This window comes from Marmota marmota, unplaced genomic scaffold (assembly GCF_001458135.2).
Source record: "Marmota marmota marmota unplaced genomic scaffold, marMar, whole genome shotgun sequence".
Taxonomy (NCBI): Eukaryota; Metazoa; Chordata; class Mammalia; order Rodentia; family Sciuridae; genus Marmota; species Marmota marmota.
This window is the reverse complement of record NW_026000142.1, coordinates 1,688,877-1,714,320: the sequence shown is the minus strand read 5'-3', so window position 1 is coordinate 1,714,320 and position 25,444 is coordinate 1,688,877. Positions and strand designations below refer to the sequence as shown.

The window sequence follows — 25,444 nt, the reverse complement described above, 5'->3', positions numbered from 1 at the left end:
AAGCCATCACAAGCTATTGCCAACTCTGGCTTCTTTGCAGTAGCCCTGTTTCTGCTGCAGTTAGCCTACACCAAGGATCTACCTTGGGAGGCTGAGGCAGGGAGAGGGCCTGCTGAAATCTCTTCTCTCATGCAACTTTCTTAGAAGGGGAAGGGTGGAGAAAAAAGTTTCTCTTATCTCCCTCCCAATCTGACCCTGAACTTCACTCACCTTCTGGTAAAGACTGGCATAAGATAGGATTCCCATGCTCCTATTAACTAGAAGAATCTATGAAAAAATGGTTACCAACTAGGTTTAGAATAAGACATGCGCCCTTGCACCTTATGCCTGCAGTGCTCACCTAATGAATAAATGTTTATATTCCTCTTCCTCCAAGTTCTTAGGTTGAAATCCTAATCCCCAAGGTGACAATAGGAGGTTGTGTTTTGGTAGGTGACTTGGTCATGAGTATGACGCTTCCATACATGGAATTAGTGAACTTATTTAAAAAAACAAAAAACAGAGGTCCCTTGCCCCTTCTACCATGTGAGGACAAAACCAGAAGACAGTGTGAACCAAAAAGCAGGACCTCACTAGTCACTGAATTTCCTGGAACTTTAATCTTGGACTTTTCAGCCTGCAGAACTGTGAAAATTAAACTTCTGTTGCTTATAATTTAACCCAATTTATGGTAATTTGTTATAGGATCCTGAATGGACTAATGCAGTCAGTAATTTGGGATTTCCAAGGATGATGGTCCTGGGTAGATAAAGGAGAGACAGCTATATACCATATCACATGACAGTGGTATATCTCCAAAATACTAAATAGTAAGTTTCTTTATAAACAATAGCAGAGGACAAACACAAGACTTCATCAGAAATTCTGTATTGCTTAGGAAATGATTATCCATCGAGGAACCAAGTAAATTTTCATTTCACTTCAAAATGTCTGTTTCGACCTTTCACGGGGCAGACTGCATCAAGAGATTCCAAATCCAGCTCTCCAAGTCTCAACGCAGTCAGCACACTGCTGTTTCTTTTCATATTTCTGTTTCCTGTCCTTTCTACTTGGCTTTGTTTGACATCTGTCTAGATTAACTATATTTTTCATTTCTATTATTAGGTTTGACAGCTTAAAGAAATAAATCCTTTGAGTCTGGAGGTGCTATTCTTCAGTATTTCCTAGATCCCTAGATTTTACATCATCAGCAGTCTTTGATACCTAATTCTGTACATTTGGTAGTTGACATTCATGGAGTACAAGCAATATCATGGGCCCTGGATAAAAATGGGGAGTAAGGCACATGTTCTCAGCCAAGCAATTTATAAGACGATAAAGCTCAGGCAACACATCTTATTACACTGAACTTTAAGGGAGTTATTGGAAGTGATGTTTCATATTTGTCATTTTTGGATTCTTAAATAAAAGGTCTAGACATTTGCAAACCAAATCCTATGACACCCAAAAGGCCTCTTCCATATATAACCACTGGTATTTCTGGCCAAATAGACATCATATGTTTCTGTATCTTTCTCTTCTACGATCATAAAATTCCAGAGAAAAAGATCAAGAAATGTATGAACAAGACTTTCTTGAATCCCAGGTCTATACTGCAAGTATTAATCAAAGTCATTCCTTATTTATGTTTTCTCAAATTATCTTCACACAATAGTTGAATTTTTTCCCCTCTGATTCCTCAATATCACAGCCCTACAGGATGAATAAATGTCTATTTCTTTGGAAATTAGCCTGTTGTGAGAACATGCCAAAACATACTTGTGCTTCGTAGCTAAAACCAGAAATTTTTTAATTCCTCCTTTTCAAAGTCCACTGTGCCAAAATATATAGAGTCATCAAGAAACCAAGAAAAGGTAAAATTAATTTTAGAAAAGTTATGAGGAAACAGTTTATGAGAGATAATTTGGAATTTAAGTATTACTTTCTAACAAAATAGATGGTATTTTACTTAGAGGCCAGAAAGTTTGAGCAAAGAGAGTAAAAGCAAGTGATTGTGGATTTCACCATCTGGTTCATTCATGAAAATGCTATCAGACTTCTTAATTTTCTTCATCTGAGATAGGATTTGCATTTCCAATATTATTCCCATTCCTACAGCACGGAGGAAATTCCTACAATAGGAATACTTATAAAAACAAATTTTACCTGAACCTGTGACCAAAGTGTACCATCTATGGGCACAATGGTCACTAGGGGATTCTTTAAACTGAAGGGTCACCCACTGAAAGGTGTGGCCAAGAAAGATGTGTAAGTGAAAAAGCTGAATATCTGAGCAATGAGAGGTGAGGGCACAGTACACATCCCAGGTTATTTAACTTCAAATTTTCAATATAGGGAGGGGATCAAATAAAGACTCTCTCTCCACTGCTCTGTGTCCCCTGCCCTGCAGCTTGTTACCTCTCAACATTCGGCGCACCATTCTCAAAAAGATTAAATATCCCCAAATACAGCAGCTCTCCTCAGACCCAGTCCACCCACTTCAATCTGGTCCTGTGGTCACCTCGTTATTCTCCCACACAGTGAGCTAACTAAGAGACCAAGACTGTCCCCTTTTAAAGTACAAGCTCAGATGTCGCCTCCAAGCCCAGATGCCAAAGGACACCCACATAGCCTAAAATGGAAAGAAAGCAGAGTCTAAGACTGAGTTTCCCTCTATTTACTTCTCTTACTTTACTACTGGTCCTGATTTTTACTCTTAGACCAAATGCAAAATGGTAAAATAAGCTTTCCTAAATGGCTATTTCCTTTTGAAGCCCGCAGTCTATATTAGTTTGCTAGGGTTGTCATAACTGAGTACCACAGACTGGGTGCCTCAAACATCAGAAATGTATTTTCTCACAGTTCTAGAAACTAGAAATCTAAGTCAAGGTGTTGGTATGGTTGGTTTCTAAGGCCTTTCTTTTTGGCTTGGGAGAGCCCCCTTTTCCCTGTGTCTTCACATAATTTTCCCTCTGTGTGTGGTTGTGTACCAACTTCCTCTTCTTATAAGGATATTAGTCATATTGGATTAGGGCCCATCCTAATGACCTAATTTTAACTTAATTAACTCTTTAAAGATCTTTTTTTTGTGACTAAAGTTACCTTCTGAGGTACCGGAGGTTACGACTTCAATATATGAATTTGGAAACAGAACACAATTTAGTGTATAACTCCCTCTGAAGAATCATCAGCAGGTATACCTGCTGTTACCTTATAGATTGGTTGCTAAGAGCTACGTTCAGATGGAATTTCAATAAACCAGTGGTTCTCAAACCATCATACCCAGACCCACAACACTAACTTCACCAAAGAACTTTCTAGGAGTATAAACTTTCAGCACCCACCCTAAACTTTCTGAGTCAGAAATTCTGAGAGTGGGGCCAAGCAACTTATTTATGTTTTAACATAATCTTCAGATGCTTCCAATACATGCTCACATTTGAGAACCACTGGGACTAACCAAGTGGCAATTTCAACACACTTAGATGTCTTTTGAATGGAATATTCTCATAGATTCTTTTAGAAAGCAAAGAGTCCTTTTAAAATGTGAATAATTACCTCTTAATTTTTGCATTTTGAAAATTATGAATATTAATGATAATATTTTAATGTGGGAAGGTATATTTGTATTTCATTTAATTAATTCTGATTCATTCTTGACAACTATTTTAAAGCATGAGTGTAGGTACATACATATGTGAATATATACGATGCTAACCCATATCTTTAGCTTACTCATTATAATTTGTTCAGCAGATATTGTCTCCTATGTTCTTTTTCAATTTATTCAGGTCAAATCTCAATTGCACCTCCCCCAACTACTTCTAAGCATTTCCTGTTCCTTGAAAGGAGATCTCCCATGATCAAAATTCCTTGTGTCACCTTACTTCAGAATTACCAAAATTACAGATTTAAGTGGAGGTCTTTCCAGTTTTTTTCTTCTTATGTTCTAGAATTACAAATAAGTTCAATTGAGAAGACAGATGCTTTTCTGGCAATTTTGTGCCCAGGAATAGAAAAATTACATCTAGCAGCTACTAAGTCATGTTTTGATTGTTGTTGCTTTAGTCCCAAATACTTTAGCAGCAAATAATGAAACATAAGAAACTCAGAGGTGGCCTGCCAAAATGAATTTTATTTCTTTTGCAGACAACTGGATCTTTGGAGATTTTTTTTTTTTGTATAAGAAAAATTACGCTCATACAACACACATACACACACACACACACACACACACATGATTTTCTCTTGTAAGTTATTTGAGGACAATGGCAGGACCATTGTACTTTTATCACCTGATGAAGCTGGGGATTTATACCTTTTTTGAGCCAATAACATAAGGACCTTTACTGTAATTTTGTTTTTCTTTTGTAAATATTTAATAATCCAAATAACAGATGTTATATGTAGCTAATCTTAGAATAATAATATTTTCTGAAAGCATTCAATCTAAATGGAGGTGGGGTGTTCTATGGCAAAGAACAAATTGGAAGACTAGTGCCCAGCAACCAGGGTCAAGTCAAGATCACTGTCATTGTTGAATGCTGGTTGAGCTGCAGAGATTTACCTTGTAGGATGGTAGTTTTCTACATGTCAATGGGTTACAGAACAGGTGACTTTGAAGAATTAAAGCTACAGAACCTCTCCTGGAAAAAATGCACGCAGGTCCATACACCATTCTAATTATATCAGGGGATTTGCAGACTTTAAAATAAAAAAATCTCACTTTTATTGGGCCCAATCTGACTTAATTCAGATATCATCAGAATGGAGTATGACATTAACTCTTTTCTCTAAAGATCTGCATAAAGATTATTTTTGCAACATCAGAAACATATGTATATAATTTTTGTCGAGTCTTTATAAAGAAATCAGTAACACTTACCTGTTCATATGGAAGGGTAATAGGAGGTGATGATGGGAATAAAGATGCAATAACAGGGGCATAAAAACATTTTGAACAGTTTAAATGAGAGAGATATGGTGAGTAAGAAAAGCTTCAGGGCCCTGGAGAAGGCCTTACAAGATGGGAAGAATTTAAAAGGCATAGTTGAGCAGAGGAGGTGGAAGGGGAGAAGAGAGAAAAGGTATTTCAGGAGGAAGAACCTTAGCGTAAAGCACAATCCGAAGAATGAAGTAGTTTTCAGAAACTCCTTTGATTAGGGTAGTGGTCCTCAGTCCTGGCTGTGTGTTCTAATTACTTGGAAAGATTTTAAGACTTTACCCCAGACCAATTAAATCAGAATCCCTGAGGATGAAGCCCAGGCATTTGTATATTTTTTAAGCTCCCCACATGTTACTAGCACATAGCCAGGGCTGGGAACCTGTGGATGAGAGTACACACTGTATTGTATAGAGGAGGAGATGACACTAGGTAGTAGGTATCCTAGGAGCAGGGCCCCAATGCTCACAAGGCACACTGCATGTAGCCAGAAATCCTGGGAAGTTTCCAGGCAGGGGTGATACGATTAGAACAGTGTTTCTGAATTATTCCTTGTTGAAAGCCACCCTGTCATATATATTAAAGACATACAGATTGAGTAATCATAAATACTGTTTTGACTCTTGTCCATGTCTAGTTACCATGGAAACAGAACACCATCACCCCTAAGAGGCATGTTTCCATGCTGTTCTTTGTGATCATTGCAGCTTCCTTTGTATATTCTTCAAATGAAGCAGGTCGAGGTATCTTTTTACTTGTTGTGTCTCTATAATCTGGAAATTTTCCCAACGTTTACCTTACATTTTGTCTCCTTGGCTAAGGTTTTCACTATCAAACATGCTTCATCAACTCATTAATGTTAAAATACTTTGAGAAAAAACTGTTGCACCAGCTGTGAACACCACCTTGGCTCTTTGCCAGCAAAGTTAAATTCTCTGAATTTTAGTTTCTTTATAAAGAGTGGAAAACTCAAATTCATCTGGCATAGGAGTGAGAACTCTAGAGAAAGTGTATGGATAGTATGTCTCACTGGGCTTCTGATAGGAACTCAATAATTTTATTCATTAGGTGAGCACTGCAGGCATAAGGTGCAAGGGCGCATGTCTTATTCTAAACCTAGTTGGTAACCATTTTTTCATAGATTCTTCTAGTTAATAGGAGCATGGGAATCCTATCTTATGCCAGTCTTTACCAGAAGGTGAGTGAAGTTCAGGGTCAGATTGGGAGGGAGATAAGAGAAACTTTTACTAATTAATGTCACCCAAATCTTAAAAGTAGGAGTCTTACATGATCTTTTATAGCTTATTTTTTTCTCCACAGAGATTATTTCCATGTCCCAAAAGGAGGGGACAGAAAGTAAAGTGCATAAATAAAACTTATTTTTCAGTCTTTCTACCTATAATGATATTTTTGGAAGAAATATCACTACCTAAAATCATTTCAGTTTTAAGAAGCTAAGCTCAAGTATATATCTCATAATAAGAATTCTAAAATAACAAGCTATTCAGATCTGGAGGAGAGAGAGGGTTTCTAAAAGTGAAAGGATATACGGTCATTTGGAATTGGTACAAGGAATCTTTTATGAAAACATTTGGATACCTAATTTGAATAAGTATAAATGAGAATTTTATGTTGACTACATTTGATTTCACTACAACCCTATGAGGTCCATGAGCCTTTATGGAGGCTCAGAAAAGTAATAGGGAATACTCCTGTGGAGGCAGGCTGGAGCCTGGTTTAGCCTGTAGTATCCCATTAATGTCTATTTATCCATCTTCACTGATTTCCTCTTAAGAACCTGCTGCCTCAGATCCCCATCACCTTTATTTTAACTATATCATGGAGAGTCCATCGTTCCCTTCCTCGCTCACCAGCCTCTTGCATTCTAAGCTCATCGCTCTGAGCTGTCAATTTCCACATTCTGGATGTTCTTCTCCACTTGTGCTGCAAGTTTACTTGGAGCTTTCTGCTTTGTATCAAACTGCTTCCTGTCTTTAATTTTACAAAGCCACCTCACCATGCCCTTCTGGGTTCTATAAAATTATTAAGACACTGTGTTATGTTCTTAAGAAAAATGATATTCAAGACTGAAGTAGTGTTTTTATCATTTTAAAAGACTAAATATGGAGGGAAAATGGGTTACGATGAGAGTTATTTCCCTGACATTCTCCTATCATTATCAGCAAAGATCAATTCGCAGAATTGGAATTTAAATCAATTTAGTCAAGGGACTTCATAGACTCCATCTATACAGTTGTATTGAATTAATGCACTCTTTATATAAAATTATGGCATTTTCAGTAAATGAGTTGGAGTAAATGAGTTGGAGAATATCATGCTAAGTGAAGTAAGCCAATCCCCCCAAACGAAAGGCCAAATGTTCTCTCTGATAAGTGAAGGCTGATCCATTATTGGGGCAGGGGGGAACAGGGGAAAATGGAGGAAATGTAATTAGGCAAATGGGAGGGTGAGGAGGGGAGGCAGCATGGGGGCAGGAAAGATGGTAGAATGAGATGGACTTCATTACCCTAGGTACATGTATGACTGCACATACAGTGTGATGCGACATCGTGTACAACCAAAGAAAGGAAAAGTTGTGCTGCAATTGTGTTCAAAGAATCAAAAATGCATTCTGCTGTCATATATACCTAATTAGAATAAATAAATTAATTAATTTAAAAAATTCACTCTTTAAAAATATTTAAGAAATGCAACAGATGGCTTCATTAAAAAAAACCCATAAATTTCTAGTATTGGTATCTTCCAAGGTCCCTCTTTAAATTGATGCTGAGAAACATCTTTATGTATAATTCTTACTTCTTAGGAGAGAACCATTGAAACTAGCTGACCAAATAAACTAAATTTTAAGAGGAAATTCCACAATGGTCTATTTTTTTTTCATACTTCAAAGAATAATACATATACCAGATCTTCCAAACTGCTGCCAGGTTTGAATTTTGTAAAAACCTTTCACTGCCAACATATTGCTGGTGTTGAAATACAATCCATGTCCCTCACAGCTTCGGCAAACATATTTAACACATTTATGCATACATTAGTTAGTGTAAACATGACTCACTTAAGTAGAAAGGATTTCTTAGAATTTTAATATTTCACCACCATGTCATTCCACGGAAACTACCTTGAGGCTACTATGAAGCGGTTTCAAGTACCTCTCACAAAAAAACATTACACATTAGCAAAAACCATTCAGTCAAGAAGAATGGCAGACTGACTGGAGGCAACTCTGCAATGCACATGCATTTTTAATTAAATTCATTAAAAATTCTGTGTCTCTCCATAGATTTGAGGGCAGATAGAACCACTTAACAATAGCCAAGATCTAATCCAGTTTGTCAGATCTAATAATAATACAAGTGCAATTTCTCACACAGGGACACATCCAAAAAGTTCACGAATGAGCAATTGTGATGCCTTTTTAAAAAAAGTAATATTTATAAATTATTGCAAGATGTTACCAGCCCCAGACCATGGTTGCAATTTCTAATTCCAATGAATTGATAAAAGGTGCTATTAATAAAAAGGTACATTTTGGGCAGCTGACATAACTAATTGATCAAGTAATTTGAGTAAAAATACAAAATTTCATAGGAAACCCGGACAGGGATGAAATGACTCAATTTTTCAAAAGCCAGAAGGCCTTGGAAAAAAAAGGAGAGACCACAGAACACTTTTATGCCTAACCAAAACCAAATAAAATGATCCCAACATACAAATAGGCTTCAGATGATATAATATGACGAGAGATTTCAACTATGTAGGCAAACCTTTCATTTTCTTACCCAAATATGCCAAGCCAAGGATTACCTAAGTAGAGGAGAGTGGGGAGTCCTATTCCCTCAGTGAGCTGTCTCTATAAGGGTAGAAAGGAAAAATTTTCCCCACCTCTTCAAATTTCACTGTACCTTTCTAAACAAATGTTCAACCTAACACTTGAATCTCAAAATCTGGGTTACATTAAAGCACAGTAATTGTCCCAGATGAATGTGAATTTACCTAAGCTGACACTTCTAGTAATGACCACTGAAAGCCGAGTCACCACTAGCCCACCCAAGGATCCCCACAGCAGCCCAAATCACTGCTTGTTCGGAGCACCTGAAGGTGATGGGGACACTCCTCGGCTCTGCTGGCTGACTGTGGAGGTTACCACAGTACATGAACCATGCAGAGCAAGGAACAGCTGCTCAAACTCTTTTCCAGGTACTTGAAGAAATGTGTTGGAGCTCTGTCCTCTTTTTCTGGGGAAAATACACATCCCAAAGCTTATCATTACTAAGAAATCCTTGATTTTGGCAAGAACAACATCTTGATCAATTTTAGGATGGGAAAATTGGTATGCATATGTATTTTCTCAATCTGTCAGCAGCCAAATAATATCTAACATTGAAATAACAGTTAAAGGAAAAGCATTTTCCAGTCTTTCCCTCATTTTATCTTCACAATATTCTCTTTAAAAAAAGAGTGGACAGGAGAGAATGAATTTTGTGATGACTAAACAAATCTAAGTGACTGCATTCTGGAAGTAGAGGCCATCATGCAAAAAAATAGGAATGGAAGGGAATTCTAAATAATCCCCCTGAAGATACAAAATTATCTATGAATGTGGTGTCCTCAGCCAGAGCATGTAGAGAACCAGTGGGAATTGTGCAATTAGCAATGCACAAAGCAAATCTCACCCCTTGTGAACAGTTAATAAATCACAAACTCATACACATCTCATCGTATTTTTCCTCTTACCTTGAAACTGACATTATCCAGAATACATAGGGCCCATGCAGGGCCCTATGCCAGACCCAAACTGCTTAGTTAATCAGGAAATATAAATGGGCTGCCAGGAATGCCACATGACACCCAAGAATAATCAGGTACAGTGAATGAAAAGTTATTCTCACTTTCTTTGAGCCACCAGCTCAATCTTATTTTGCATTACCAGAAAAATAAATTAGCCCAGTCTTCAGTATGCCACACAGACAATGAAAATGATCACTTGCTCTATTAACCACAAGGACATAAATTTCATACTAAGAGTTTGGGACTGTTGAAAGAGATCAGTCATTCTCCTATAGTTCACAACTACTTAACTTATGAAAGGAAAGCCTCTAAATCAGGTATATGTTTTCCTGTAAGAAAATCATCTAAATTGTTATCAAAACTGGAATCCTGCTCTGACTTTTTTTTTGAGGTGTCAAGGATGGAATCCAGGGCCTTGTGCATGCTGGGTAAGCATCTACCACTGAACTACAGCCCCAGACTCATGTTCTGACAACTTTACAAGAAATCTTCCATTGTATAATTCTGTAATAACAGTGATCACATTTTTATTTGTGTGTGTGTGTGTGTGTGTAAGTGTTTCTTCTTTAAAAAAATAAAAGCATCAAGTATCACAACCTCTCTGGCTCCTTACCCTCACCACCCACTTTCTAATTTGCACACTTGGTCCTTCTACTTACAGGCCCAGCATTGGCACACATTTTATGGAGAATTGAAATGATGTTTCAGATTTAAACGCTTCACTGCCTAAATTACATGGAGACCATGTAAAGTTCCCTTGCCCCTATTTCCAGGTCCTTGACTAATCATTTGTTACAACTTTCTTTCTTGCTTTATGCCACAAGAGCTAAGCAGGCCTCCCTGCTACCCCTTGCTTGTCCCCACTTACTCTATTTTTGTGGTTCCTCATCTTCCAAAGTATTTCTTCTTCACTTCTTTCATATCCCCAAAATACAAGATGCCTTTTCACTTAAGAGTTTCAATGTTAGTTGCTACAAACAATAGAAAGTCAGCAAAGAAAAATAACGAACATTGGAAAATTTCTTTAATCAACAAAGTACTCAAAAGTTATTCCCTCATCTAGTTATAATGCATATGAATAATCCAAACTCTGTAAATAATGCACTACACTGTTTTAAACTACTGTTTCCTAAGAGAAAACATGCTTGTTCCCCAGCTTGTGCCCTTGATAGACATCCTAAATAGAAACCTTAGAGTCCTCTCAAGACAGCAATCCAGATGGTCACCACGAATACATTTCAATTGATCTTCAAAATATATTTCTATCTCCTAAATAGAAATATACTTCATGCTGTCTTTTTAAAAGGTTCTTGACAATATGTTACCTCCATGTTTCATACTTTCTATAATCTTAGGATTTTCTTCATTTCCCCCAATGCCTTCCCAATTCCTTTTTCTACTGAATACATTATTCTCCTGGTACTGTATTTTGCTCTTCTGACATCTCTTTGTAGACCACTGCATTATCTGTTCTAGCTTCAATTTGCCTGTATATAGCCTGTGTTGCTACATAGTCCCATCCACACATACTTGCCCACTTGTATTTGCTCTTTTACAGGTGGCACCTCTGTGAACCCATACCTGGCAGACCTGGTACCATCAAGATGCCCAATTCCATACCCATTCCACCAATCACTAATAGACTACAGCTGAATTTCATGTCTGCCATTCTATTTTTGTTTTCTGTATGTCTCATGATATTTTTGTTCTTCTATTCTTCTTTTACTGCTTCTTTTTGCAGTAAGTGAACATTTTCTAATGTAACATCTTAATTTGTAATGATTTTCACTCTTATTTTGAGTTATTACCATACTGATTACTTTAAGACTTACCATAAACATTATACCTTAGCAGGGTCTGTTTCAGATTCATACTAACTTAATTCCAATGAAATATAGAAATATTATAGCCACACAGCTCTATTCCTTTTCTCCCTTTTTTAATGCTATTATTGCTGTACATTTCTATGTGCCACAAATTGAAGAATGCATTTATAATTATTACTTTCTATAACTGTACATATTTTAAGGAAGCTGAGAGAAGAGAGCAATTATATACTTACAGCTTTTATTATTTAACCTTCATAGTTTCTATTCCTGGTTCTCTTTATTTGTTCCTATGGATTCAAATTACCATTTATAGTCATCTCCTCAGTCCAAATGCAGCTTTGCTCCTACCCACTTCTTTTGTGATGTTATTAGAAAATATATTACATTTTTATATATTATAGGCCCAACAACATAATTATATGCATGGTGTTTTATATAACTATTTTTTTAAATCAGAAGTATGGAAAACAAAAAATAAGAAAAATATTTACTTATACTATTTACTTACACTGTCTATTATAGTTACTTATTAATCTCCATATGTGTTCTTTGTTTTTTTCCTATGGATTTGAATTAGTGTCTGGGACTCCTTGCTTTTAGCCTTTCTTGTAAGATGGGTCTGTAGCAATGAATCATCTCAGTGATTAATTATCTGGGAATATCTTTATTTCACCTTCATTTTTGAAAGATGGATTTCCTAGGTCATGATTCTTGGCTGACAGTTTTTGTCTTTGAGCACTCTGAATGTCTCCCACTGTCTTCTGGTCCTCACTGTTTCTGATGATAAGTCAGCTATTCATCACATTGGAGATTCCTTCATAAGTGAAGATACATTTTCTCTTGCTGCTTTCAGGATATTCTCCTGGTCTTTGGCTTTCAGTATTTATACTTTGAGGTGACTGTTGAACTCTGCATTTATCCCATTTGGAACCGTTTCAGACTCTTGGTTTGTAGATTGAAGGTTTTCAACAAATTTGTCATGTTTTCATCTATTTTTTGGAACATTTTTCCTGTTTTTCTCACCTATCCTTCCAGCACTCACATGGAATGTACATTGATTCGCTTAATTGTATCCCACATTATTCTAAAATGCTTCTTTTTCCTTCATTATTTTTTTTCTCCAACTTACATATTGTACACTATCAATCTATTGACTGGCATATTGTGCACTATCAGTCTATCTTTAAGTTTGTTAAGTTTTTCTTTTGTCAGTTAAGTGTACTGTTACGCCGTATGAATAAAATTTTCACTTCTGCTTTCGTATCGAATTGCAGAATTTACGCTTGGTTCTTTTACATAAATACATAATTCCATCTTTATTGATAATCTCTGATGAAATATGGTAATCATACCTTCATTTACTTATTTAATCATGGTTTCCTTTGGTTTTTTGAAAACACAAACATGCACACTACTTTGGAGTCTCAAAAATATCTGGTTGCCCTCACATATAGTTTCTGTTGCCCACTTCCTGCCCCTATCCATGTATGGGTCATACTTTCTGGTTTCTTTGTATGCTTCAAAATTTTTTGTTGGAAACTGGCTTATTGTGCCCTATCAATTTATCTATTATAGCAACTTTCAGTACTGGTCACATCACACCTACACCCAGGTTTGTAATTGTTATTTGCTTATTTATTTGTTCAGTGTCTTGGTGGATTATTTTAGTGAAATCTGTTCTGTCTCCCTCATAGTATAAAGCCTAGACATTGCTCCTTGAAGAGTCCAGTCTTGGGTATATGCATAGTCATTCTGGAATAACAGGTTTTTACAGTCCTTTTCCTAAATTACATCTCCTATCAAGTTCACTAATTTCTGACTAGTTGCTTTATTTTTTTCACCAATGTTCTTGGGCACAGATTTCTCCACAAATCCAATTAAATTTAGGCTCATTGACAGCAGTTTTTTTGTTTGTTCATTAGTTGGTTTCTGGGGCTAGTATGGAACCTAGGGCCTTGTGTATGCTAGGCAAGCACTCTACTACTGAGATAATAGACTGAGATATACCCCCAGTCCATTGAGATTAGTCTTTAAAATTTGTTGTTAGTAATCTCTTTTCCCTGGTTCTTTCTATGTTTTAGATTGTATACCTAACACATTTACCAGTATCCTCTTAATTGCCTTACACCAGAACCATGATTGTTTTGAGAATGTCCTCAGGCTTGAACATTTGTAAATTTATAGCAATTTAAGTCAGCTTCCTTAGGATAGATTTTGTGCTCTCTGTTTTATGGCCTTCACACATCCCCCCATCCCTCTCTCTCTCAGCAAAATCTTTGAGACAAGACTCTGGAGCTTGCAGAGGGCAGGTTAGACATTTCTCTCTGAAGGACACTTCTACTTTAAGAGCTGGATTGTGAAAGAGTAGGATACAGCAGTAGCCTCTAGTCAACACAGCTTGCCTCTCTCAACATAGACCTCTGCTTTACACATGAGTTTGGGTGAAAGCAACTGGGCCCCATTATTCTCAGCATCCTGGAACCCAAAATAAAGCCTCCATCTCTCAAATCAGGTCAGGGCTGAAGAAGAACACCCCTGACCTCACAGTCACACTTTCCTGGAACTTAGCCTCTGTTCTAGGTAGCTAGCTAGGGATAGAATAAGAAATGTTATTTATTCTGCACCTCCCAGGAAGATACCATAACCCTCCAATAGGGAGCTGGAGGCACAGGCAGCGCACCTGAATTGGAGTTTCCTTAAAACTTTATTGGGAGTAAGGAGGAAGAGAATGGACTATAGTTTAAACATCACAAACTCTTCCTGTTTTTACCAATTTTTAGTGAGTTTCCTCATGATTTTTATTTTATCTGCTGTATGCTCTTAGGACCATTTTTAGAAATTTTAAATATGTATGTATGTGTGTGTGTATGTGTGTGTGTGTGTGTGTGTGTGTGTGTGTGTTTATAATTTGTAGCAGTTTACTGGGAAAGAGATCCATGGAGAATCTCATGCTGCCATGCTGGAAGTGAAATCTTTGTAGACTTTTTGAACTAAGTAACATATGAATTATTATTATTCTGGGAACAAAAGGCCTATTATAATATTATTTAGTCCTGGCATTCTTGTTTGTGTCATTGATGAAGAGAGATAAGCAGAAACAACTTCTTGCTTAGAAATTGGGAAGAGACCATTACATGACAGGTCTCATTCACCTCAAGACAGCTTGAGCCTTGCTGGGGGTAGTTAGCATGATAAGACAGAAAGAAAAACTGGTAAGTGCTTCCCTCAGAAATTTTGAGGCATGGACAATGAATCAATATTCAGTCTGCCAAGGGGTTGGCTGTGGTGGGTAAAAATATGGGCTGAATGTAGACTTCTAGGCAAAGGGCTGGATGGAGGATGGGATATGGATTTGGGGTCTGGAGACAATGAAAACTGAGAGGACACCAAGCCATCAGGAGGAAGATGGCCAGTATTCTCCAGGAACCTTGCCAAAAGAAGAGATCATAAGTTCATCAGCTGCAGGATTTAGCACTGGGTGCTAGTACCAAGGTGGATGAAGAATATCATGTCAGTTAGCAGTAGATGTAGCTAGCAAGCAACCAAGGACTGGTACAAGGTCAGAGTTCCTCTCATCCTCTCAACTCCACCAAGGCCATGGGATCATGTATACCTCACCTCTCACCCATCTACACTTGGCCATGATCTAAGGAAAGGTGAGGGTGAGGCTTTATGAAAGTTTGAGCATTTCCACCCAAGATTAATGGAACATACTAACAGAGACTGTTAAAAATAAAAGAGTGGACTAAGGTTGTTTATTTCATACATTTTCCCCTGACAACCAGTAGTATTGTAGACAGCTGCAGACAAAATAAAGGAGCTGAAATCTCTCTGCACTTCTGATTTATAAGGTGAGTAAACTCTGCAGCAACACTACAAGTCCAATAATGTATATGAGTGTGCCAGGCACATAATAAATATTATTTTTTCTTTGCATCCCTTTTTCTTCTTACACCAAAGAAAGCATTTTTCCAATATACATTTTTAGCCACCCAGCATCCAAACACCCTTTTTGGAGAGGAATGTACCAAAATAGGTTAAAAGCAGAGTCATAGTCGCCCCAGACATTATGGAAGCTATACAGTGGGTGGGGAGGTTATTTCTCTGCCTTGTCCATCGCTGCTGCAGTACCTGGTTACTTAGGCCTAGATAATGGGTTTCTAGCTCTTGAAGTCTCCAGAGAGCCTTGTTAAGGAGGAGTTGGAGGTTTTCAAGGCAACAGTGACCAGAGAGTTCAAGTTACGAGATGAAGTTCAGTGTACAATGACAGGAAGTCCAGAGGTTCAGATCTTCTAACCAGGCTGGTGAAGGGGGTGACCATGTCGTGTTAGCTGCTGTCTCAGTCTGCTCAGGTTGCCAAGACAGAATCCCATAGACAAGAAGACTTGAAGAATAGAAATTTATTTGTTCACAATTCTGGAGGCTGGGAAGGCCAAGATCAAGGTGCTGAGCAACTCAGATTGTGGTAAGGGCTTTTATCCTGGCTTGCAGGTGGCTGCTTTCTCTCTGCGTCTGCACATAGCTTTCCTTGGCTTGTGTATATGGAGAGAAATAGAGAGATATCCTTTTCTGCCATCTTTTAAGGCCAACAGTCCTATCAAGGCCCCACCATTATGACTTCCTTTAACTTAAATTATGTCCTAAGGACTTTGTCTCCAAATACAGTTGTTTTGGAATTGGGGCTTCAATACATGAATTTTGAGGGGATAGAATTCAGTCCAGAACAGCTGCCTAACTTCCTTCCTATTTCCAGCCTAATTCTCTGAATTTTTCATTAATTCTCTCAAGTATCTTCTACCACCTCACCTCAAATTAATTTTTTCTTCATGTTACCCAGAATTAGTTTCTATTGCTGGTAATTATAAACCCAATGGTATAGAACTAGTATCAAAAGACAGTCACTTGGGGAATTGGTGTTGGTTATCTGTTTTGGTTGATGTTAAAGAATATGAAAATTCAGTTAGAGTTCAAGAATGGGAACCCATCAACCATAACAAATAGTTAAATAATGTTTTTTTCCCTGTGGAGATCTTTAATGAATGTCCATTGTAAAGGAAGATTTTAGGGTATCAAGTTGTCATTGCTATGGAATAACGTGAGTGGTATAAAGAATTTAAAGACACTAGGGTGTGATGACCACTACTATTGGGCCTGGACAGCCAAAGAAGTAGATGAGAAGTTCAAATCTTTGTATTTTAGCTCAAGGCCTAGACCCAGAAGGGATTCTCCAGTTTTGAGGAACATTTACAGAAAATGTTTTCCCCAAACACAAAGTTCAAATTCTGGAGGTTACTGAATAGTCTGTTGAATTGCCAGTGTTACCAGTAACTTACATAAAAGTGACAGCAATAATCAGGAAATCATGGGAAATTGGATGGAGTGGCAAAAATATGTAGGCCTTGGAGGTGAATACCCCCAAACTACATTCTGTACTGAATTTTGATGGAGAGTCAAAGAAGTCTCATCTTTCTCTCTGCATTTTCATCATCCTTATGTTAGCTTTTTGTTTGTTTGTTTTTTATTGCTGTGACCAAAATACCTGACATAAAGAAATTAAAGGAGGAAATATTTATTTGGGATTATGGTTTCAGAGATTTCATCTATGGTTAGCTGGCTCCATTGCTCTTGGCCTGAAGTAAGACAGAACATTATGGAGGAACAGTGTGGCAAAGGAAAGCTGTCAGCTTATGGCAGCCAGGAAGCTCAGACAACAGAACTGAACTGGGGACAAGTAATAGTCCCTAAGGGCATGAACCCAGTGACCTACTACCTCTCTCTACGCTCTACCTACCTACAGTTTCCACCACTTCCTAGTTGTCCAAGTAGCCACCAATGGACTAGTCCACTGATGAAGTCAGAGTCCTCATGATCCCACCACTTTCCAAAAGCCCCACCACTGTACATGGCTGTAATGGAGACCAAGTTTTCAACAAATAAGTTCTTGGGGGACACTTCAGATCCAAATCTTAACAATCTTGCACTAGGATTGACCCAGCTCTCTTGCTCTATCCTTAGATCTTGACCTTCTCATTCTGAACATGAGGCATCATGTTTATAGGACCTGAAGTGTATACTGTAGCTGGTACCTTCAAAACCTAGTTAAGACATGTGCAGGCCAGAAAATGTGGAAAAATTCTTTGAAAATATAGGAAGCAGCCATACTCCAGGAAAGTTTCCATGGGTCTAGTGGTCTGGTAAATGCTCAGGTATGTAGTGAATAATAGTTCTCTGCTTGGTGGGCTATTTTGGCTTTTGTAAGAAAGATATTCAACATTTGCATGTATTTATTCATTTCATTCACGAGGTAATTCAAAAGATTTCTACTTTAATGTGGCCATTCCACTTTGATATTATGGTCCAGCTGATGCAATGGTACCCCAAGTGTTGGGGCAAATCAAACTCTTCCTAAAAGGAGAATCACAGCTGGGGTCCTCAGATTTTAGAACAATAGTGTAACCTCTTCACTGCATTATCACTCTGCCTTTAAAAAAGACAGGTCAGTTTGCTCAGGGGCCTGAGTAGAGAATGAGCCTTGACGAAGAGATGCCAGAAGACTCTGGAAAACAAACTACATTATGAATCACAGTGACATGAATCACATTGATATGAATCACTGGCCATTAAGTCAGGTGAAGGCATGGTTTCCTCTACAACTGGTCAAGCACTCTATGCTGGGCTGCAATGAACAAGCCATGAGCCAGCTGCTGCTCAGACTCCCAGTGTTCTTACTTGTACTGGTCACCTCTCCCTTAGCCTAAACAGAAATGACCTGTGACTACCTGTCTGAAGAGCAAACATCTGGGCCTAGACTGTGGGAAGGTCTAAGTGGCATGTTGGCTCAGGCCAAACATAGACTGCTAAATGTAGAACCTCTTATATGAGGCCTGAAGCTCAGTGCAGAAGGAAAGCCATTGTGATTCTACTACAGGAAAAGAGCTTTGACTAGCATATCTCAAAGCCCACTCTGTTTAGAAGAACAGACTGTATGAGAAAAAGCTCTGTAATTATCCATGGATAGTGATTGATGCATTAACTGAGAAATCCAGGTTAAAGGGAACACAGGTGGCAAAAGGTTTGGGGGAAAAGTAGATGGAGGGAACTTTAAAAATATATCTGGACATGGTATTTCTTTTTTTTTCTTTTTCTTTCTTTCTTTCTTTTTTTTTTTTTTTTTTTTTTTTGGTGGTGGTGGTACTGGGGATTAAANTTTTTTTTTTTTTTTTTTTTTTTTTTTTTTTTTTTTTTTTTTTTTTTTTTTTTTTTTTGGTATTTTAGTTATAGACAAGGGTCTCACTCTGTTGCTTAGCTTTTGCTGAAGCTGGCTTTGAACTCACAATATTCCTGTCTCAGCCTCCCAAGCCATTGGGAATACAGGCATGCACCACTGTGCCCAGCATCTGGAGTGACAGGGTGTTTCTATATCATCAAAAGTTATGCACTAAAGAAGGCTCTAGTGATTAGGTAAAAGAGTTGACCTGTTCTATAATGTCCATCATCCTCCTGTGTCAAGCTGCATAAGTGCTTGCTGAGTGTCTACAGTAGCAATAACATAGGCTATACAAAGGCTCAGTTTCCTTATCTAAGGTTTCCCTGGCTAGTCCCCAACTGGAGAACAACCCAAATGCCCAATATTAGACCATATCTTGAAAGAAGAGTCAGCCAGTTCATCATTTTGATCCTTTCTCTCTTTGCTAGAATAGCTGCTTATTCTGGATTTTCCTCTCCTGCTCAGTCATGCCTCTCCTAGGTTTAACAGTCACAAATTTTCTGAAAACTTTACATTTTGCTATGACTTTGGTGTCTGACTAGCTTCTTTTGGTTTCTGCCTATCATCTGGGCCTGGTTTTACCGATCTTCATGTTGATTCTGCGAGTTTGGGAATATCCTTATATTCAAACTCTTACTTAGACTCTTACTATATTGACTATAGTTTCTAACATTTGAAATGATGAATTCTGAAGCATTTCTTTCCACCTCCTATACCATGACCTCTCTTTTGTTTTCTGCAAAGCCTTCTACTTCTGAAACCCATGAATATACAAAAAAAAAAAAAAAAATTAAATGCTGAAGTCAGCTACTTTAAAAATGTGATTAATTAACTGGGTAATTCATGTTGGTTAATTAACTGGGTAATTCATGGTTAAACAGAAAATTCCCAATCTTTCTAATATTGAACTACTCATTTTCCAGTGTTCCTAAATACAGAACCACAATCAAGTTATAATCTTATTTTGAGACTGAAGTTCACATGGTATTCTCAGGCCAAGCTTCTCTAGGTCTTTCCTCTTTCTATAGAACTACACATTAAGGAAGCATAGGGAATAAGACAGAATCTCCATATACCAGGTCTTGATCTGCATTTTGTCTTTTTTATTGGATTTCTAATTTTTCTAGTTTCATTTTTAGTTGTCATTTAGCTCCATCTTGTTTTCCCAATTTACAAGGATATTCTGGATAAATGAGTATGTTTTACTGCGAGTTGATTGTACTGCAATGGTACTATCACTAGAGGCTTTATAAACTTTTTAGGATGATAATATTGTAATATTAAGACCACTGCATTAGTCAGTGATTTTAATCTAAATCAAGCATTAAACCATGAAAGCTCTCTTAACCATAGCTTTTAAAAAAGTGGTTGAGAGAGGGGAAAATAATTTTTTTATTAAACAAGAAGAATTTTCCTGTTCAATATAAATATCTTTTTCAAAAAGTCTGTAATATCTATGTTTCTATCTGATATTTGAATTCCAGGAGACTTGCCAAGATGATTTAAAATTAACTTTTTTAAAGAAAGCTAATATCCCAGGAGAGGGTCCCCCAATCTCAGACCTTTGTTAACAAGGGCCTGGGGGCTCTATAGTTTGTTCTGAAAAAGAATTAAGACTTTAAACAAGTGTCAAAGGGTAAATATCAGGCATATTTTAAGAAAGAAAAATAAATCAGGTGTCAATAATGCTCTGGAACAGTCTATTGTTATCATGCAACAGAGACTAAAAATAGGGTTAGTATGTATATCATCTTTTAAAAAATTATTTATTTATTCTAATTTGTTATATATGATGGCAGAATGCAATTCATCTCATTTTACATATATAGAGCACAATTGTTCAAGTCACTGATTATACACAAAGTATTTTCACACCATTCATGTCTTCCTACATGTACTTAGGGTAATGATGTCTAACTCATCCCACTATCATTCCTACCAACTTTGTATATCATCTTACTAGAAATTTTTAATGTGCATTCATATGCCACCACAGGTTGCCACCACACACTTGCCTAATTTCAGTTTTAAGGTTCCAACAAAACATTTCCCTTTGTATTCTCCAAAAATGACATTGGCAATTTTTTTTAAATCAAAAATTTATACTTTTGAGGAAAGGAGGTATGAGAAAACTTAAAACTTAAGTGCTAGTGTGTCTCATATGGAAAGAGGGGAGAGAAGAGAGCAGTAAAGGTGGAGAGATAAGTGACAAGAGGTCAAGCATGGACTCTGATGGTCCTTTTTGACAGCACGAAGGTGGTGTGAAAGGGATGGATATCCCCAATGCCTACACTCAGGACTATGAAGGGAGAACTCAGAGGTTTCCCACACTGGCTTCTGGGATGAAACGATGAGGCTTGAGCTGCCTTACTAGGAGACAGATTTGCTTCAGTCAAACCATCTGATGCCTGCGTGGATATGGCTGATTTCTCAAAAAGGAGGAGAATCCAGAATACCGTCATGCAGCTTTCCTATGAACCTGGGTGGTCTTCTCACCCAAGCCCATTGTCCAGCCTGGTGAAGTGAAGGGCAGGCTGGCTCTCTGGGTCCCAGTTGCTCAACCTGTGAAATGATGACCAGGAGCTGCTAGCCTCATGCAGTGACTAAGTCCTTGACACATGGCTAATGTAGCCAAGGTACTATATTTTTTTGTTTATTTAACTGCAATTAATTGTTTACATATTAAAATATACATCTGATTCAATTGTCAGAAAAGTTTTTAACATATTAGGAACAACATTAGTATGTGAATCTACTTTTTAATTGCAAAGTTTTGAGATCCAACCCTGGTTCAAGAATTTTTGATGAAAAATTTTGGTCTGAATTTGGGTATGCGGCAAGTGTAAAGCACAAACCAGATTTTGAAGATGCCGTATAAAAAAAGAAGGTGCAATATCTCCTTGAGAATTTTTATACTGATTATATACTGAGATAACAATCTTTTGAATGTATGGCATTAAATAAAATAGATTTTTAAAATTAACAGTGACACATGTTTCTACTGGGCTAGACTATTTTAACTCCCTTATAGCAACCATTTCTCTGTGTGCAGCTTCTATAGTGAGTGTAGAGAGGATTGGAAGTCAAAATAGCAATTCTCTATCTGAAAGAGAATATATATTTTTTAAAGTTCAAAAGTGAAACAAAAACCTTCCTTAGCCACCTGCCTGCAGAGCTCTTTTACCCACAAATTACATTAAGTAGCATCTTTGCACAGTAAAGTCTTGAAAGCCTGCTTTGCTCTATCCTGAGCCAACCCAGGCAGCCTCAGTGATTTTCTCCTTCAGGTTTCCTAACTATCATGTTCAGGAGTAGTCAATGTCTGCACCAGCCTGAAACAGAGGCCTGACTGAAACAGAAACAGGACCTCCCCTCACCACAGAATCTCACCCACATGATTTTTCCATATGAACGTCAGAAAACCAGAGCCAGACTTGATGCATGGATCACACTCGCTGATATACAGTATTTCCTCTTCCTTCTTCCATCTCTGTGTGCGGTTTCTATAGCTTTAGTACTCTAGTATCACCTCATTCTTCATTTTTGCATCAATGTTTAGTAAGCACCTTCTTTCAGCCAGGGACTGTGTTGGGTATAAAGGTAAAGAACACACATCCTGCCCTCTAGGAAATCACAGACTAAAAGGTACACATATAAATAATAATTAAATACAGTGTGATAAGGGGGAAACAGATTATACCAGCAGCTCGAGGGAAACGTCAACCAGAAGAGGAATTACCAAGGAGAAGCTGGCCACTGAGCACACTCCTAAAGGAAGGCACATGGGATTGATGCCATTTGAGTCAGGGAACACAGAATGCGTCAATGTACCAAGGCATGAGCCTGCAGGATACCCTGGAAAAATGCAAGCAGTTTGATATTTCTTGGGTAGAAGAAACAAGGTATAAGAGGGAAGAACAGGGATGCAGTGGATAAAATGTGATGACAAAGTTCCCCTTTGTAAGATCCAGGAAGAAGAGAGGCCATTCAGAGAACTCTTCAACACGATCAACAGGTTGCAGAAGTTTCCTTCCCACTCAGCTTGGCTGGGGTCTTTCCAGCAGGTTAGGAAACTCTCATACCTGGGAGCCATACAGAACCTGGAGCTGCTAGAGATGCCAGGCAACATCTTTGTCACTCAACAGCTTTGTGGGGTGCCTATTAGGAGCCAGTCACTTACTCACTATAATAAACACACAGAAGACTGGCTCCCTAACCCCAGGATCTCATGGACAATCCAGGGAAATATTATAATAAGCAAAGCAGAGGCAATTTGGCAGGGAACCATTTTTTTTTTCCTTTCCTTACTACTTGGAAATAAAAAGCATGTGTTTAAAATGTTTGGGGGGTAGAGATAGCCTGCTCCAAATCAGTGTTCTCTATTTCTCAGGGCTCCTTTCCCTACAACTAATGACCTAAGCAGACAAGGAAGGTCTAACTTATTTGAAAGAACAGTATTCATTAGAGACTGTATTTTGAAATCTTTCTAGTTTAAATCAATTTTTGGAGTATTTATCAAAAACGGATCATTATATCCCAAGTTAATGCCAGTATGAAGAGTATGTTCATTACGGAGCACACAGAGAAAGGAGGCTTAAGCTTGGCATATCCAAAGTACCTTCTCCTTCATTAAAAAAAATAATAATAAAATGGAAATATGTAGGAAGTGACTACATTTGAACTCCATTAGAAGTAGAACAAAATCAGTGCTCTGAGATCACCAGTTTGAATATCATTAAACTGTCCACGGTCAAACAGTGACTTAAAAAAATAATCATCAGGATTTCATATATTATGAGCAGTAAAGTGGATTTTATATATACAGCAGCTTCAAACATTATCCACCCAAGACCCTCACTGTGTCCTAAAACTCAGTAGTTGGTGTTCCTGCCTCTGAAAGGCTGCAGTTGTCATAAAAACACTGCCATGGCTCAAACCCCAATTGGAGAGCCAACTCAAATCTGCCACGTGGAAGGACCTCGCTGCTGACTTTCTTCGCTGCGCCCTCTCCTCCTGCCAGCTGCCTTCACACAGCAGGTGAGAGGCGGGTGCCAGGCATCTCAACAGCCTACTGGCTACAGGCAGCCAAAGGTCAAGTCAATGCCTGTGGTGACAGCACAATCCGCTGAACCCAAATCTAAGGGCTTTTCTGTCCAAACCCATCAGGGATGGCTTTAATGTCAAGAGCTACGGTAGCTAGCTTTGGGTTCAAATCTGTAATGTGGAATTTGAACCATCTAAATGTCTATCACCACAAGAAAGCTCTACGGGTCTTGTTAACAAAACAGAAAGAACTTCTGCCAATAGCTGAGAAATAAATTCCTCCTTTCCTGCTGCTTGGACCACAGCATAATGAGGGCTCCCCAGCTCTCTTTGCAGTAATAAAATGAAATGTACAGGCTTTTCCTTTTGATGTGTTCCAGTTTAAAAATTTAGAGCTGATGCCTTTTCATCCTTAATTTATCTTCCCTTGTAAATATTTCTGTACCATTTCCAATATCTTGAGTACACACATTTAAAAAAAATAATTCACTCCTTCTCCTGTTTCAGTTGTATAACTTTATGTTATGGGTCAAATTTGGGGCTAAATAAACATACCTCCAACTACAGCTCTGCAAATACCTCTGGCAGCAAATTAACTCAAACAAATGTTTTGGTTGGGTGGTGAGGCTGTTTTTTAATGCTCTTCCTGTTCTTGTCTGGAGGCCCATGGATAGAACTCCCAAAGGTTCTTCTAACTTGGTATTTTCTGCCACTTTAATATACAGGTCTCTTTTGTTGACTGGTTTGTTCAAACTTTCACCACCAGAGGGTGCTACATGTTTGCTTTGAAAATTCTTTTCCCTATAGAGCTTGAACAATGGAGGCCTTGCTTCCAAGGAACTGCCCCCCAAACACCTGTAGTGATCAAAGCTTTTCAGAAGGCCTGTAGGCAGTGCTGACCTTCAAGGACTAAGATTCATTCTGCCTTTGACAATATGTGTTTAGAACCGAAATTTAAAATCTTTGCAGCTTGCATGAGCTGCAGTGATTTAGATATCTGCTGTAAATCAAGCAGGAAATGCTAATCATTTTTTATTCTTTTTTTCCCTTTTTTTTTTCAATTTATTTTTTAGTTTTCAGTGGACACAACATCTTTATTTTTATTTTTTTATGTGGTGCTGAGGATCGAACCCAGTGCCCCGCGCATGCCAGGTGAGCGCACTACCGCTTGAACCACATCCCCAGCTCTCATTTTTATTCTTGGGGCTTTTGTTGACTATTTACTATACCACAACAACAAACCAAGAACTCTAATATCCTCCTTACTATGCCAAACTATAACAGAAGATGAGTAAAGAGAGAATTTGCTCTGCTATATACACAATGTCACTTTCTAACAGTATGACTTTCACCAATTCTATTTTCAGTATACATATCTCCAACATTTACTTCAATGTAATTGAGCTTTGGTGTAGTCTGTATTCTAAGAAGCATTTTGATTTATCAACTTCAACTTTTCTTTTTTTTTGTTTTATAACTTTATTTTTTTTATTTTTTTCATATTTCATACATTAGATTCAAGTTGGTTATGAACTCCCAATTTTACCCCAAATACAGATTGCAGAATCACAT

General features: G+C 37.8%; 1 protein-coding gene across 5 annotated transcripts in view; it reads right to left on the bottom strand.

Moving 5' to 3' along the window:
- The window catches only part of Dync1i1 (dynein cytoplasmic 1 intermediate chain 1), a 264,774-nt gene that overhangs the window by 193,325 nt on the left and 46,005 nt on the right, over positions 1-25,444 (bottom strand). The window lies entirely within an intron of this gene.